A 16,550-nucleotide genomic window follows, 5' to 3' on the forward strand; every position below is an offset into this window, starting at 1 on the left:
TTACTGCCTTTGGGAGTTTTATATAAGTAACAATTTTTCATGGGGGTATCAACGCCTCCACAGAGTGAACTAAAGAATATATTGGCAAGGAAAAAGTGACTGCACTCTCCTTTTGCATTTCATGGTTATTACTGTACCAGCTACGCCTGCACTCCTAAGTCCTAGGAAGACCATTCCTACAATGTAGAGACAAGGGAAGAAAAGGGTGCCCACACTATATTCCAATATGCCTTTTCAGTGACAAATTCTTTAAATGAAAAAAAAATGGATGTGTGCATAGAAGAACGAAGACAAGGTGTGTTACTTTATGTAGCACCATACCACTAAAACATGACAGACTCACCAAGTGGCCTTGAAAACAGGAATAGTTTTTCATCTCTAGTCCCAATACCTGGCTGAGTGCTCAACACACACCAGGTAATCATTCAATGCTCCTTTTTTTGCTTCCTTCACAATTATGCCACATTCTTCTGCAAACAAAAATGTTCTCTAGGGAACAGATATCTAAGCCCTAGCTATTATTTTATGTATTTCAAAGAGTTTTCAATATACAGTAGCCCCTCTTTATCCACGGTTTTATTTTCTATGGTTTCAAGTTACCCACAGTCAATCATAGTCCAAAATATGAAAGAGAAAATTCCAGAAATAAACAATTCGTAAGTCTACATTGCGCACCCTTCCGAGTAGTATAATAAAAATTTCACACCATTCTGCTCTGTCCCACCAGGATATGAATCATCCCTTTGTCCAGTCTATCCATGCTCTATACACTATCCCCCTGTTAGTCATTTAGTAGCCATCTGAGTTATCAGAGACACTGTCTTGGTATCGCAGTACTTGTGTTCAAGTAACTCTTATACCTTATAGTAGCCTAACACTGTTGCAATGCTTACATCATTCAACTCACTTCCTCAGATCATACAGGCATTAAATCATCACATCATCAAAAGGGTTAGTATAGTACAATAAGATATTTTGAGAGAGACTATATTACTACAGTATATTGCTATAATTGTTCTATTTTATTTTTGTTGTTCATCTCTTACTGCACCAATTTTATAAATTCAATCACCACAGGTATGTATGTATAGGAAAAAACATAGTATAGTTGATTCATGAACAATACAGATTTGGATGGCGCTGTTTCAAACACAGATTTTTTTCAGACTCTATTTGTATTTTCTCTTAGGATTTTCTTATTAACATCTTTTCTCGAGATTACTTTATTGTAAGAATACAGTATATAATACATATAGCATACAAAATATGTGTTATTAGACTTTTTATGTTATCACTAAGGCTTCCGGTCAACAGTAGGCTATTAGTTAAGTTATTGGGGAGTCAAAGTTATATGTGGATTTTCAGCTGCATAGATGTTCAGTACCCCTAACCCCCATGTTGTTCAAGGGTCAACTGTACATACAGGGTTTGGTACTATTTTTGGTTTCAGGCATCCACTGGGGATCTTGGAATATAGCCATCTGGATATAGGGGGACTACCTTTGTAACTTGGTACCAGAGAATTCAGGCAAGTACCATGAAATTCACTGTAGCTCTTCCACAAAATTAAACTAAAGCTTTGTATGAGGAATGAAAGTATAAAGAGAACCACTAAATATTTATTAAAAATAAAACTATTTTGCCGAAACCGGTTTGGCTCAGTGGATAGAGCGTCGGCCTGCGGACTGAAGGGCCCCGGGTTCGATTCCGGTCAAGGGCATGTACCTGGGTTGCGGGCACATCCCCAGTGGGAGATGTGCAGGAGGCAGCTGATCGATGTTTCTCTCTAATCGATGTTTCTGACTCTCTATCCCTCTCCCTTCCTCTCTGTAAGGAATCAATAAAATATATTTTAAAAAAAAAATAAAATAAAATAAAACTATTTTAAGCCTTGCTATACTGGGGAAGAAGAGGGAAGGAGAGAATAGTCAGTCACCTCAATTGATTTGGATACCGTCACTATCCTAATTGCTATCATTGTCATATACCAAAGATATTTTTCCAGGTAGAATCCTTGAATCCTAAAACCTGTTTGAAAGGATTCAGAACATGAGTGGTCCACTGTGACTCCATTTGGTCATAACTAATACAAAGTCTTTCCATAAAAGTTGAAAAATAAGCCTGAGGATGTGAAACCAGTTTCCCTCCTGGTTTAACACAGGAAGACATAACCATAAACTCTGCTTGGGTTCAAGAAAACCAAAAAACTCCTTTGAAGCTTCTATAAATCAGAGACTTCCAAGACACAGTAGCCCAAGGGCCTGTCTTTCTGATAGGTTTCCTGTAATATAATGGCAACAGTCACAAATGAGATCTAGTTCCTAAAGCGATATAATTCTACTTCAAAATTTCTTTGGTATTTAAAATAGTTATAAAAAAAGTAAATTACAAAATACAAAAAACTAACAGCCAAAGGATTTTCCAGGAATGCAGTGGTGTTAGTCATGGCTTCCCCATTTCACTTAGAACTGGCCTTTCAACTTCTTGTGTGGTTCGCATGAAGTATTATACTGAAGAGTTCAGAGAACTTCCAGCTCTACTAATAATAAATTATAAAAATAATTATAAAGAGACTATTAACAAGTTGTGGTAAAAGTGATCACACTGAAAGAGTTTTCAGTGCTATAACAACAAAAGAGCTAAATGTAAAAAGCAACGAAATAACTGCAGTATAGAAGATGTGACTCCAGGCAGACTGTGATACCACGATAAGACACAATTAATTTCACAAAAGGTCTAGATTTACTTGCCATAGCCAGACTACAGAAGGAACAGTATCATAGTCTAGTTACTATAAGGGAGATTCCAAAGTTAGCAAAACAGAGGGGGGTAAATTATAGAGAATAGCTTTTAATAGTCCATTAATAAAAAAAAAAAAAATGTTTAAATAATTCATCTCGGAAATTATCCCGGTACAGAAAGCAGTCCAAAACTAATAATTTTATCACTCCACATTTTCCCAGGCCTGCGGTTACAGTCATGCATGGCTTATATGAAACCACCTGTTCTGGTTGGCATAAACCATGTTACTTGACGATTCATGCCTAATCATGTTATCACACATGAATCTCAAACTGCCTTTCTATCGACAGAGAGCCACAAAGTTCACCAAAACTATCTCCCTGAGTTTGCCAACCTGATCTTCCAATTTGGCTTACCAACAAACTCTGTGGTGTCATGCAGTTAATGAGCACACATCCGCAATAAGAAAGACAACTCAGCCTCAGGACCACAGAATGGTTCCTGTCCGGACTTTTCTAAGGGTCACAAATGTATCCCTACCAAGTATGTCAAAATTTGGGGCCTACTAGGATGGTATTCCCCTACAGTTTTTGAGAAACAATAAAATTTCAGGCAATAATGCAGACATTCTAAAAATTATTAAAAAAAAAAAAAAGTATGTATTTTCTCTGTTCATGGACCTGTTTATACCGGAAACGGGTAGTCTTGGGGGAGGGAGAGAATAATGCCCACACACAGCCCCACAGATGCCTGGAGATGCCAAGGACTCGCTAAAATCCTTGGCCAGATTACTAATGGTACATAAACTCTAATTTGGAGCACATGGGCCTACAAGTTCAAAATTGAATTATACTGCCTTATTAGATCCCACACTATCAAAACCACAGTCCCATCAGTCATAACTGGAACTAGGAATACTTTATGTACACAAATATAAGTGCCTGCTTATGTATTTTTAATTGGATCAAATAAAACGGGAGCTGCAAACAAACTCAAATTTCAATTATCTCACTAGTGAGGGGATTTCCTAATAGCATCTTTTTAAAAACCAAGTCGCTGCCAAAGCTCTGCACATCTGACAGGCACGTCCCTGGAAATTTGGGAGCAACAGACTCCGTTACTTCTCAACAGCGAAGGAAATAAATACCCTGAAGAGGACAGATGCCTGTTTTTGAAAGCTCAAACATGCAATCTAATAAAGCATAAAACTTGGCTGCGGGGTTGCTGGGCAACTCCAGGGTGCCAATTTTGGGGGCTAGTGCGCGCTAGTGCGTAAGAAGGGGACGGAGGAGTGCGCGCTCGGAGGACACGCGGGGGCCCCCGCCCCCTCCCGGAGCAGCAGCCTGGCACCAGCCCACCCTTCTCCACCCCTGCAAACAGACGCAAGACGCCAATAGAGCAACTTCTCCGCGGGGGCGGCCGCGGAATAGCGGTCACCCCCGCCAAGACGCGGCGCGGCCGGGTTGGGGGGGTCACTCCTCGACCTGTCCCGAGGGGTCCTCCACACGCCCCGCCCCCGCCCGTCAGGCCTAGGGCCGGGGGCTGCCCGGACCCCCGCCCCTCCGCGCAGCCCGCAGCAACGCGCTCCCAAGGACGGCCGCCCTCCGGAGCGCGGCCAGAGCGCGAGCGGGAGCGAGGCGCGGCAGTGGCCGACCCCTCTCTTCAGGCCTCAGGCCGCCGCCTGCCCTCCGCCAGGCAGCCCGCCGCTGGCCCAGCTCGGACCCGGCCCGACCGGGCCTCGACGCCACTGCAGCCCCTCATCCCGACTCCATTCATAGGAACACCCCAGCCCGGCCAGCGGGGCGGGGCCGGGGACCCGCGGACAAGGCCGGCCCCCCGAGGCCGGGGAGAAAAATAAAAAGTTAAGAGAAGAACTTACCTAAAATGGCTCCTGCAGCAGCCAAAATACAAACAGCTATTATTTGGTGAAGTTTAGCTCAGACACCCTGCAAGGACACCCTAACCCGGCTCGGGCCCGCCTTCCTTGCCACATCATTGGGCTTCGCCAGCCCAAAACATAGAGTCATTGGTCAGTCTGGCTGCCGCTCAGGTAGAAGCCCATTTCAAGCTTGCTTGCAGGGGCGAGTGATGGGCTCGCTCCATTGTGCTCATATTTGCATGGATGTGAGCGCGGCGCTGATTGGCCAGCGCTGGGACCGCCCCGCCCCCTGCCTCGTGCCCCCCGCCTTGGAGACGCCGCTGCGCGCGGCCCCGCCCCCCGGGACTGAGTGGAGGGGCCACGGGGGGGCGGGGCGGGGCCGGGGTCCTGGGGGCTTTGCGGGGGGGCGGGGCGGGGTCTGTAGACAGCAGGCAGGGGGCGGGGACCTGGAGAGCGCGCGAGCTGGGCCGGGGTTCAGCCCGCAGGTGGAGGTCTCGCAGGTAGCCGGCTAGCCATCTGGAAGACCAGGGCCTGGCGTCTCCGGGTATGGGAAAGGATGTGACTGGGGTCCCGCGACCGAGAGATTCCGCTGGGGCCGAGGTCCCGCAGACAGAATCCAGGAGAGGCGAGGGTCCCGCAGGGCAAGAAAAGAAGGTGCCGAAAAGCTAAGCGAATAGCCAAGGAAATCTATGCTCTGTCTCCAGCCACATCTTCCGTCTCTCCAGAGCTTGCCTCCCTGACATTCGACCTGCTTCTTCCCAAGGCCCTCGCACACCCCGGGAGTTTTCCAGGCCCAGGGGTCCTGTAGCGCTTTGGATATACCTGCGTAAAAGCAGGTGTCTGCGCTATGGTGTATATATTTTCAGGCCTCTCTCCCGCACCATCCTTGTAGCATCCTCAAGGACAGGGCCCAGCATAGGGCAGAGATTCAACTAATTGCTTAAAATTTTTTCATTCGTTCATTAGCAGCTAATTTTTTAGTGCCCACCAAATGCCAGGCATTGATCTAAGACAGGGGATACAGCGGTCAATAGGACAAAGCCCGCAGGGAATAGGCAAGCTAATAGGAAAGAAAGACAATAAATAAATACAAGGGGCAGGCAGTGATAAATGCTCTAGAGAAAATATATGGAGGCAGGGAAGGATGGGGAGTTTGCCCTGACTTGCTGAGTATGGCATCCAATGAATGCCCCCCTGCTAGGACCTTGTGAATCATCTGACCCCTCACTCTCTGCCTGTCCCCACCATGGGTGTTTTCTTAGCGCGTACACACACACACACACACACACACACACACACACACACACACACAGGATTGGATTCTGCCTGGCCAGTGTGGCTCAGTGGTTGAGCATCAATCCATGCACCAAGAGGTCACCAGTTCAATTCCCGGTCAGGGCACATGCTCGGGTTGTGGACTCACTCCCCAGTTGGGTAGCCGATCAATGTTTCTCTCTCATGGATGTTTCTATCTCTCCCTCTCCTTTCCTCTTTCTATAACCAATAAAAACATTTTTTTTAAAAAAAGGTTGGATTCTAACTGCAGAGGCTCATTTTTACCTTCATTAAAGTAGCAGTGACCTGAGTCCTGATGATTTCAAGAGGAGTTTCAGATAAACATAATTTGCCTTTGTCAGGGGTAGCTATAACGCTTTAGCAGAGCCTTACTGCACCCCCTGAGAGAGGATATTTTTAGTGTCTTTGAAACCCCCAGGGTTCCTGTGGTTTTCAGCCTGTGGTCTTAACTCTCTTCTGAGGACCACTTCTCTTCTTGGCAGATACCAGAAAGTTCACCAGTTTGAAAATACAGAGATAGCAGCCCCCTGCTACCTGTCTACCTCACCTGTGTACATGTCTGTCTCTCACTTGACTCCAGGCTGGTAAAGAAGGCTCATGGTACTTCCTTCCTCCTCTTTCTTCCTTAAACAAATATTAAGCACCAACTGTGTTCCAGGTATTGTTCCAGACGCAAGGGATACAACATTAAATAAGGCCAACAACATCCCTATCCTCAGGAAACCCATAAACTAGTTGAGGACAAGATAGAGATTTACACATGGATCCTGTGGACCTCCAATCCTGCCAAGCTGTTGGTGAGTGAGTGTGCAGAGAGCAGCTTGTCCCCTGCCCCCTGCCCCCTACCCCCTGCCTCATGGGACAAGGAACTTGCTCTCCTGAGCCAGCTGCTACTGGGGCTAAGGCGGGACCAGGCAACTGATAGCCACAGCCTCTTCACTTTGACACCAGGATCAAGGGGTCTAAAATTCTCAAGAGTGATCATGGGGCTCAGGTTTGTGCACTTCAGTTTCTGGAAAGGGGATGGGTGCAAAGTTATATTAGAGATAGATTGAATCCTATATGGATGTTCTACATAGCCCTCTCTTTGCACACAAAAGATGGGATCCAGACAGAGGAAGCACCATATACATATGCCAACGCATAGAAGCAAGAGACAGCATTGGGAGGTGTGGGAGCAGGAGGGAGGGGGGAGGTAGACTTGTCAATAATTCCTGTTCTTAAACTTGAGAAAAGTTAGTAGCATGTAATAAGTTAAACACACACAGAAACACAATATGTCACTAAATAAATCAGGAGGAGTACATGATCGATTCACAAATGAATGGAACAGGTGTAAGCAATGGAAAGATCTGGAAGCTGCACTCAGGAGAGGCAGCAGACTTGACCTTCAAAGAGTCAGGTTTGCAGGACTGAGCAGGATTAGTGGACTCTGTCCCTTAAAATACTTCCACAGCTTCCAGGGACCTGTGGCTAGGCACTGGAAGGGAAACAGACAGCTCAGGGGCTTTTAGCTATACCCATTCATGGAGATGATTTAGCCTGGATTCACCAGGATGCACTATCTGGTTCTATTGGTCGGATGTGAGAGGCAAAAGGAATAAGACAGGGTGGTTATTCATCTGGTCTCCACTAAGTGTGGCTGGTTGCTTCTACTCCACGGATTATCCTCTGAGAAGCCACATAAAATGAGTCTCAGTATAGCCTGTGGGAAGGGGAAGAGAAGGAAATTTATCCACTTGCTCATCTCCCATTGGCTAAAAGATTTACTCCAGTTGTGCACAAATAAGCACCAAGTGGGGTTCTGTGGCATCCCAAAACTCAGGGCTGTGAGTTAAAGCATTATCAGGGTACAGCTGCAAATCAGATGGAGGCCATGCAGAACTGGGTCCCACAGCAACTGCTGGAACAAGAGATGGTTGACACTAGGGGCTCTGAAGGTCTGCTATGGGGTGACACCAGTAATGCACAACTTTCTGTGCTACATAGTATGTCCACGTTTACAAAATCCCCAGAAAAGCAAATCCTTAAGAGCTCTGAAGTGAAGCCACAGAAGGGCTTCCAGCAGTTCTGGAACATTCTCATAGTAACTCCATAAACACAAGTGCGTTCTACCTTCCTGCCTCCGTTCACTTGTCTGTTTCCTCCATTAGATGGTGAGCTTCTTTATTGTTTTTATTTATGTATCTGTGGCAGAGAAAAGGCTATTTTCATCAGCCCATTTCATTTTCCTCGTAGGCTCATAGCAAAACTACATTTCTCAGTAATCAGTCAGGCCCACGTGACTGAGCTCTGGGTAATGAAATTTAGACAGAAGTGATAGATATATCCCATTTCTGGGCATCCCCTAAGACCTCCTGTGTTATCCTCAAGCTCCCCTCCATTCCTTATTAGCTGGCCAGATGCAAAGATATTTCTGGGAAGTACCATCCCAGAAAATGGCAATGGAGTGAGTCTGGGTCCCTGACTGACTGCATGAAGTAGAACCTCTGTGCTTCCCTGCCGTAGACTGTGCTGTGAGGGAGAAATAAAGTGTCATGGTGTCCAGTCACTGAAATATGAAGGTTGTTGGTCACAGCTATTAGCACACTGACTAATACAGTACTTCCCTGACTCCATTTAATTCTGTGCCCCTGCTCAGGCCGGTATGTTCAGTGGTTAGAGCAACAGCCTGTAAGCCAGAGGGTTAAGGGTTTGATTCCCAGGCAAGGGCACATACCTGGTTTGCAGGTTCCTTCCAGTGCCTGCAGGAGGCAACCAACGATATGTCTCTCTCACATTGATGTCTCTCTCTCTCTCTCTCTCTCCTTTCTTCCCTCCCCCCTCTCTTCTACTCTCTCTAAAAATCAATGGGAAAAATATCCTAGCTCCTTGGGTGAGGATTAAAAAATAATAATAAAAAATCTGTGTCCCTCAGGGGCAGGGATCATGTTTATATGGCTTTGTAACCCAAGTATTTATATGATGCCTGACGTATAGTAGTAGGCACTGCTCAAGGTATACATGGGTATGAATGAGCTGATACTTGAATCTGATCCTAAAGGATCAGTGGTAGGATGTCAAACAAGGTAGCAGGTTGAAAGTGGTGTATTCAGAGGCGCATGGCATGTGAAGAGCAGAGAGACTTGGGAGAACATACATCGTTCTCAATAGTGCAAATGATTGATGGTGTGAGAGGGAAATGGCTAGGATGAGGCTACAGAGAAGGGCCAGATCACAAAAGGTCTTATTCATTATGGAAGGAGTTTGAACTATATCCTACAGGAATCACTCAAGGATTTTAAGCAGGGATATGATATCAAGTTTATGTTTAAGAAAAATATTTTTAGCAGCATAGAAGAAGGATGAATTAAAAAGGAGAAAGCAAAAATATGGATTTTTTTAAAGCAGCATTTCCCTTTGCCCCAAATCATTCCATAAGATGCTCCATTGAAAGAGTTTTTGGGGTCAAGTTGGCTTGGTAAATTGCACATACTCCAGCTCTTTCCTATTGTTGCTCAGTAGCATATTTAAAAACTCTGAGAATTAATGAAATCTGTTAAACTTTAACATAATAGTTCTCAAAATTATTTGACCACAGACCCCCCTCCTTTTCATTTAATACTGATATTAGGATTAGATTAGCCTACATATAATAGAAAAAGAAGAAGGACGTAAGACTGAGGTCTATTTTTTTGCCTTGTATTAAAGAAAACTGGGAAGCAGGTAGTCCAAGAGTGGTATGGCAGCTCTGTGGTATTGTGAACAGTTCAGGCTTTGGTAATTTTGCTCTTCCATCCTTAGCTTTCCTTTCAATGGTCCAAGATGGCTACTGGAGCACCAGTCCGCATGTCCTTGGAAGGAAAACTGGAAAGGAAAAATGGAAAAAGTGGAGCTGAGTCACGTTCCTTAAACTGCCTTCCTGTAAATACTACACATCACTTCTGCTTAGATCTCATTGGCCAGAACTTGGTCACATGACCACACCAAGCTGCAAAGGAAGCTGGGAAATATGATATTTTTATTTTGATTGGCTAGATGACAAGTTAAAAATTGAGGCTCTAAAAAAAAAAAAGTGAAGTTCTGTCACTAAAGAGATTCAATTGTTCTCTGGCACAATTTCCCACCGAACATAAGTTAGGATAAAATAAATAAGGAGATTACTTTTTTAAAAAAACATTTGTAACAGCTTTATTGAGGTATAATTCATCTGCCATACAATTCATTTATTGCAAATGTACAGTTTGGTGATTTTTTAGTAAGTTTATATAGTTGTGCAACCATCACTCAGTTTTAGGACATTTTCATCACCTCCAAAAATTCTTTTTTTAAATTATTTTTTCCAGTATACAAAATAAATCTATTACCAGATTGTAGATACAAAATAATTAGCCATTATATGCAATACACATTAATATTTCAAGAAAAATGTTTTTAAATACAATATTACATGCAATAAATATTAATATTTTAAGAAAAAATATTTTAAACATATTACTGAAACTGTACTAACATAGTATAATATCACAAAAGTTGTAAGAAATATTAAAAATCTGCAAGTAACAGGATTACTTCTATTATATTCTAAAATATTTTTCCTCTGGCTCTATTTTTGTTCATCAGTTTATGTCCATTATATTTCACAAATGAGTGAGATCATGTGATAGTTCTTTCTCCGACTGAATTCTCTTCTTCCCATTTGTAGTCAATCCCCATTCCTGCCCGAGGCTTAGATAATCATTGATCTGCTTTCTTCTCTGTAAGTTTTGTCCTCTCTAGAAGTTTCATATATACAGAGTAATAGAATATATAGTCATTTGTGTCTGGATTATTTCATTTAATGCAGTATCTTTGTGGTTCAATCATATTGTAGAACATACTGTCAGTTCCTTCTTTCTTATTGCTGAATGGTCTTCCATTGTGTGGATATGCCACCTTTGTTTATCCACTCAACAACTGATGGACATTTGGATTGTTTTACTTTGGAACTACATTCTATGTACCAGTCTTTGTGTGGACATATGTTTTCATTTCTCTTGGGTAGATACCTAAAGAAATTGATGTTTAAAATTGAGCACATTTATTGAAAGGATTTTTATTTAATGGCTATGACTGACAGGGTGCTAGGAATACATGGTGAATAAAATTCAGCACAAACTCAGCCCTCATGGAGTTAGCAGTCTATGGAGGAGACAGGCATTAGTCAAATAATCATTCAAACAAATACAAAACCTCACAGCAGTGTTATAAAGGAGGGGCACATGGTGCTGTGAGCGCCTATGCTAGAAGGATCAGCCTTGGTCAAGGTCAGGAAAGCTGCTCATGAGCTGAAATCTGAAATATGATATGAGTTCATATCACCCCAATGAATTTTGCCCTTCAAATTAATATCTTATGAGGCTATACACTTATTTCTAATAATGCTGCCCTGGCAAACAATTCTCAGCCAGTTTATGAGTGTGCTGGTCTCAAGCCTATTTGTCCTCAGTACTTTTGTTTTAACCTCTCTGTCTCATTTCCTGATTAGACCATGACTCATATAACAAGCCATGTAAGAAAATGAGCCACAACCCTTTAGAATCACATCTCACTTGTTGCCAAAAATGAAATTCCCCTGCTCCATCATGGACTTTATTCCCAAGAGCTGGTGGAGAGGGGTTCATGAAGTTTGCAAAAATAAACTTACAGATGTAAAAGAAGAAGAGTGGACAAAACTGGGTAAGAATAGTGAAACCCACAGGCTTCGGAACCTGAGAAATCTGGTTCAAATCCCAGTTCTACCACTAGTGACCTTAGGTAAGTCACTTAACTTACAGTTTCTTGATTCCAATAATGAGGTTGTTATGTGGATTAAGTGATTCATACAAACTACTTAGCACATGGTAACTGCTCAACAAATTGCTAATTACTGCGTTATTATTACATCCTTTCCTCTGGCTCCCATTTCCTCATGTTCTGTGTGGATCTCCTTCTTGTTGACTTGTTCTTTTTGAAACATATTAATGCCATTAACTTGACTAAAGTCAATCTCTGCTCTTCCTGTCTTTGGTCGGAGAGACCTGTCTTGTAGAGTGCCTTCTGCTGATATATGGCTTCCATCCCTTATGTATTAATCTGACTGATTTAACTCCCAAAGAGCTGCAGAGCTCTCCCACCCATGTAGAGCACTACCACAATTTTGATCTTTTAAAATCTGAGAGACTGTCAGTAGCTATGATTTATGGAAAGTCACCCCTCAAATGTTCTTGGGCAGGACTTATTTATTTTTTTAAAATATATTTTTTACAAAGAGGAGGGGAGACGGATAGAGAGTTAGAAACATCGATCAGCTGCCTCCTGCACATTCCCTACTGGGGATGTGCCTGCAACCAAGGTACATGCCCTTGACTGGAATCGAACCTGGGACCCTTCAGTCCGCAGGCCGACACTCTATCCACTGAGCCAAACCGGTTAGGGCTTGGGCAGGACTTTTTTAAAAAATCACTGGTTGTTCTGCCCTGAAACAGCTCCATAAACCCCTCATTTTCACTCAGCAGTGTACTTTCCTGCAGAGACACACAATTTTAGCCATAAAAACTTGCATAAGCTGAGGCTTTTTATCAAGCCTCAAGTTGCTGTAGAATCCTTTTCCTTATGCACAATTCTACCATCAGCATTATTGAACAATTTAGAGGGGCTACCATCTGCAAATTGACAATAGAAGAAGCAGTGTTGTGCTCTGGTCAGTGTGACTCAATTGGTTGGAGTGTTGTCCCATGTACCAGAGGTTCCTGGTCAGGGCACATACCCAGGTTGCTGGTTCGACTCCCCGTCGGTGCATGGGAGGGGGGCAATCAATCTATGATTCTTTCTCACATCAATGTTTCTCCCTCTCTCTCCCTCTCCCTTCCTCTCTCTTTAAAATCAATTAAAAAATAAAAAGAAGCAATGCTTTTTTTACACTCTAGGAATAAAGCACTTTTTAAAATTAATTAGTTAGTTTCCATGTTTTTCCGAAGGTAAGGATGGTCACTATATTTCAAGATAGGCCTCCATGATCTCATCTCCACGTGCTGGGATTCAAACCCTTATAATGTTCCTCCTATAATGAATAGTGCCAACTAGGAATGGCTTGCAGTGTGAAACCTATTTGCGATCTCTTGACATTGACTTTCTAGATGTAGTCATTTCACCTGTAAAATGGGGATAATGCCTGTGTAGACAATGTCTCAGGGGTTGTTATTAAAGTCAAATGAGATCTAGCATGTGAAAAAGCTTTGGCATAAACCCAAGAATTATTGTTGAGGATTACAGGTGTAGCGTTTTATACAAAGGACATCAAAGTATAAACCCATTGTGTGTAATTTGACCAGAGCCCATAGTCATAAAACAGTGGTCTCATGTTGAAATGTCATTTCTTTCAAGATCTTTTGACCCAGAGCCCTAGAATCTTCCATCTGCTAAAAGGAGTGACATCTTCCCAGACCAGACTGCCGATCAGACATAGAGTATTGCCTGGGCACTGGCCCTTTCCATTCATTTCTGAAATATTCATTTTGCCACGGCTCTGATAGTAGCACACTTTCCATTAAATCTTTCTTGAATGGTTTTGAAAAAGTGTAGACCAAGCATGTCAAACTCAATGGGCCAAATAAACAAGGTTCAAGTTTATGTGGGCCACACAAAAAATAAAAGCTTCAATTTTCATAGAAACGCAGGTTTATTTCGATAGAGACATGCTGAATACAAAGGGCTGAAATAAATGAGTAATCGTTATCATAAAATAGAACATTTTAATAAAAATTAATATTTTTTTCTTGAACATTAACTTACCAGACACTGAATAACTGCACAAATTAATATGCATAAAGCAAATAAACTTATTTTTCTTGTTCTCCGAAAGCGAAATACTTCCTGTTGCGCACACCAAACAAGTCAGTCCAAGACTAATGATGTGGCAATCAGCTGCTAAAATATTCGCTGCTAGTATTAGTGGAGAGAAATGGTGCACCTGCGCATAAGGCGTGTAAGGGAAATGAATGCAACACGATTATAGTAATCAGTCATTAGCGAATGTTGTAGTTTGTTATTAATAACTAGTGGCCTGGTGCACCGATTCATGCACATTGAAAAGAAATTAATTAGAAGAAATATTTTAATATCACTATTTGCCCTTTCTCTATAATAAAAGTGTCAACCAAATTCACGATCGACAATGACAGATCAAAACACACACATGAGATTGGCACCACTGAGAGATTTATATGTATCACCCATGCGCGAGTCAATGTTTATTTTTAAATTGCTAGTGCATGTCATATGTACTGGACCGTCAGTTGAACGGTCGGACGGATGTATGGTCGGATATATATATACTAGAGGCCTGGTGCATAGGATTCATGCACTGGTGTGGGGCATGGCCTGTGGGGACTGGCCCGCTGTGGGAGCACTGCTCATCCCGGTCTGCCCAGCAGCTGTGGACCCACCCTCTGAGTGGCTGCTCCCTGGTCTGGCATCTTCCATGGAGCCAGAGCACTCACCTCTCCAAGGAACCCGGTTGGGGCCGGGCCCAGGGACAATAGCACTGAGAGGCAGCGGAATAGGCCTCAGTCCCGCAGCGGACAGGAACCCGCCTCTGGCCTCCAGGGTCAGCTCTTCAAGCCCGGCAGCAGCAGCAGCAGCAGCGCTGCACAGCCTGTGGGTGTCCGGAGGAGGCAGCAGAGAGCGAGGAGGAGGAGCCTGGGGCAAGGAGACAACAATCACAGCCCAGGTTCTTGCCCATTGGCCTGGGGTTCATGGTGGGAGCAGCTGCTCATCCCGGTCAGCTGAGTGGCACTCCCACTGTGGTAGCACATTGACCACCAAAGGGCAGCTCCTGCATTGAGTGTCTGACCCATGGTGGTCAGTGTGTGTCATAGCGATGGTCAACCAGTCATTCTGGTCGTTCTGTTCTGTTGCTGGGTTTTTATTATATAGGATAGATTATGTATAACAGGATATTGTAAAAATTAAGTTATGAAATTTTTATTAAAACATATCTTACATACTGTTATATTAGCTGGGCTGCAAAAATATTAATTGTGGGCCGCATGCGGCCTAAGGGCCATGAGTTTGACATGCTTGGTGTAGACTGTACCCTCAAAGGGCCAGTTTGAGCTCCATTATGAAGTGCCAGCACTTCTGCTCACCCAAGTGAATGGTATCTGCAGGAGAGGAGCTGGGCTACCAAGACTTGCCCAAACAAATTCATTCCAGTTTGAACTTGTGCCCATATGGATTCTTGACCTTAAAACTCTACAGGAACCCAGCAGTCATTTAGTCATGATTGTCAGTGATCATATTTTGACATAGCCAGTCATGAGCTATATAGCAAGTAACTTGTCATGGATCATATATAAAGTACCACAGTCCAAATGACTTGCCTTTTAAAAAATAAATAAATGGGAGCATATATTATTATAATACTGTCACTTGTGTTCATTTGTATTCTAATACACTCTCATGAATAATAGAGCAGAGGATGGCATTTTAGCTGGGCCTTGGGACTGTCACACATCCCACAGTCTACCTTACCTCTGCCTCAGCTTGTGGTGAAAGATCATTACCAGTTCTGACAACTATACATTATGATGGTGATTTTATAGTTATTGCCACAATTAATTATTTTGCTTCAGTAGCATGTGGTTTCTCACATACTACTGAAAGTCTACAGGAAAAACAAACCTTGTTAAAAATAAAGTTAACCACATTTACTTAATTTTTTCCTTATGTAACAGCAATTTTAATGATTAAAAATTCTCTTTTTTTTTTTGTATTTTAAAAATGCTTTTATGACCATTGTACCACAAATATTTTTAGTATTATTTGTCTTACTTCCCGGGGGGGCTGGGGGGGGGGAATCAACCTAGATTGTATGGGTCTCACCCAAACCTCCTCATTGGAGGGTTGGGGGGTGGAGCAGGAAAAACATTGAGACAGAGTTGTAATCCAGTACCTCCCCTACACACATATTCACATGTGTTAGAGTTGTTTGTTCTTTTCACTTCTTCTGGGCATAACCAGGAGAAGGGCAGATCAGGACCAACACTGGCAGGGCTCTGTAAACTAAGTAAAATTCCAGGAAGACCCATTGGCATGCAGCCAGTATACACAGTGCCACAGGCAAAACTGAGTCAGGGTTAGGAGCCAGGGGCTTCAAGTCATTTGGCATAAAAAAGGTGGCTGAGAACAAATGACAAAGATCCAGGTAGAAAGACCTGTTTTGGTAAATAGGTCCAAATTGTGTGTGTGTGTGTGTGTGTGTGTGTGTGTGTACGCGCATGTATGTGTTAGGGGTCTTAAAAGGGTACTGTTTAGTTAATAAAAGCTCAGAGTTGAGATAGATAAGGGTAGCTCATAAATGATTAGATGAATAGTTAAATGGATATATAAACTGATGCATGAATGGATAAATGGGTATAATGAAATTAGAATTGGTGGTTGATATGACAGATGAGTGGATGGTGTGCAAGAGAATGATTAGTTGGATGAATGGATAAATGAACAATTGGATGGATGGATAGATAGATAGATAGATAGATAGATAGATAGATGAATGGACAATCAAACTGATGGATTGATGGATGGACACAAAGATGAACTAATGAATGAATGGATCAATGAATATATAAATGGA

At 42.9% G+C, this 16,550-nt stretch overlaps 1 protein-coding gene across 1 annotated transcript in view; it reads right to left on the reverse strand.

Moving 5' to 3' along the window:
- Positions 1–4,824, reverse strand: part of CHD6 (chromodomain helicase DNA binding protein 6) — a 181,752-nt gene extending 176,928 nt beyond the window's left edge. The window contains exon 1 of the mRNA XM_036321729.1: positions 4,622–4,824. The gene's annotated coding sequence lies outside the window, so the exon portion shown is untranslated. The remainder of the gene's footprint in view (positions 1–4,621) is intronic.
- Positions 4,825–16,550: the final 11,726 nt, after the last annotated feature.

Source organism: Myotis myotis, unplaced genomic scaffold (genome assembly GCF_014108235.1).
Source record: "Myotis myotis isolate mMyoMyo1 unplaced genomic scaffold, mMyoMyo1.p scaffold_m19_p_9, whole genome shotgun sequence".
NCBI classification, from domain to species: domain Eukaryota; kingdom Metazoa; phylum Chordata; class Mammalia; order Chiroptera; family Vespertilionidae; genus Myotis; species Myotis myotis.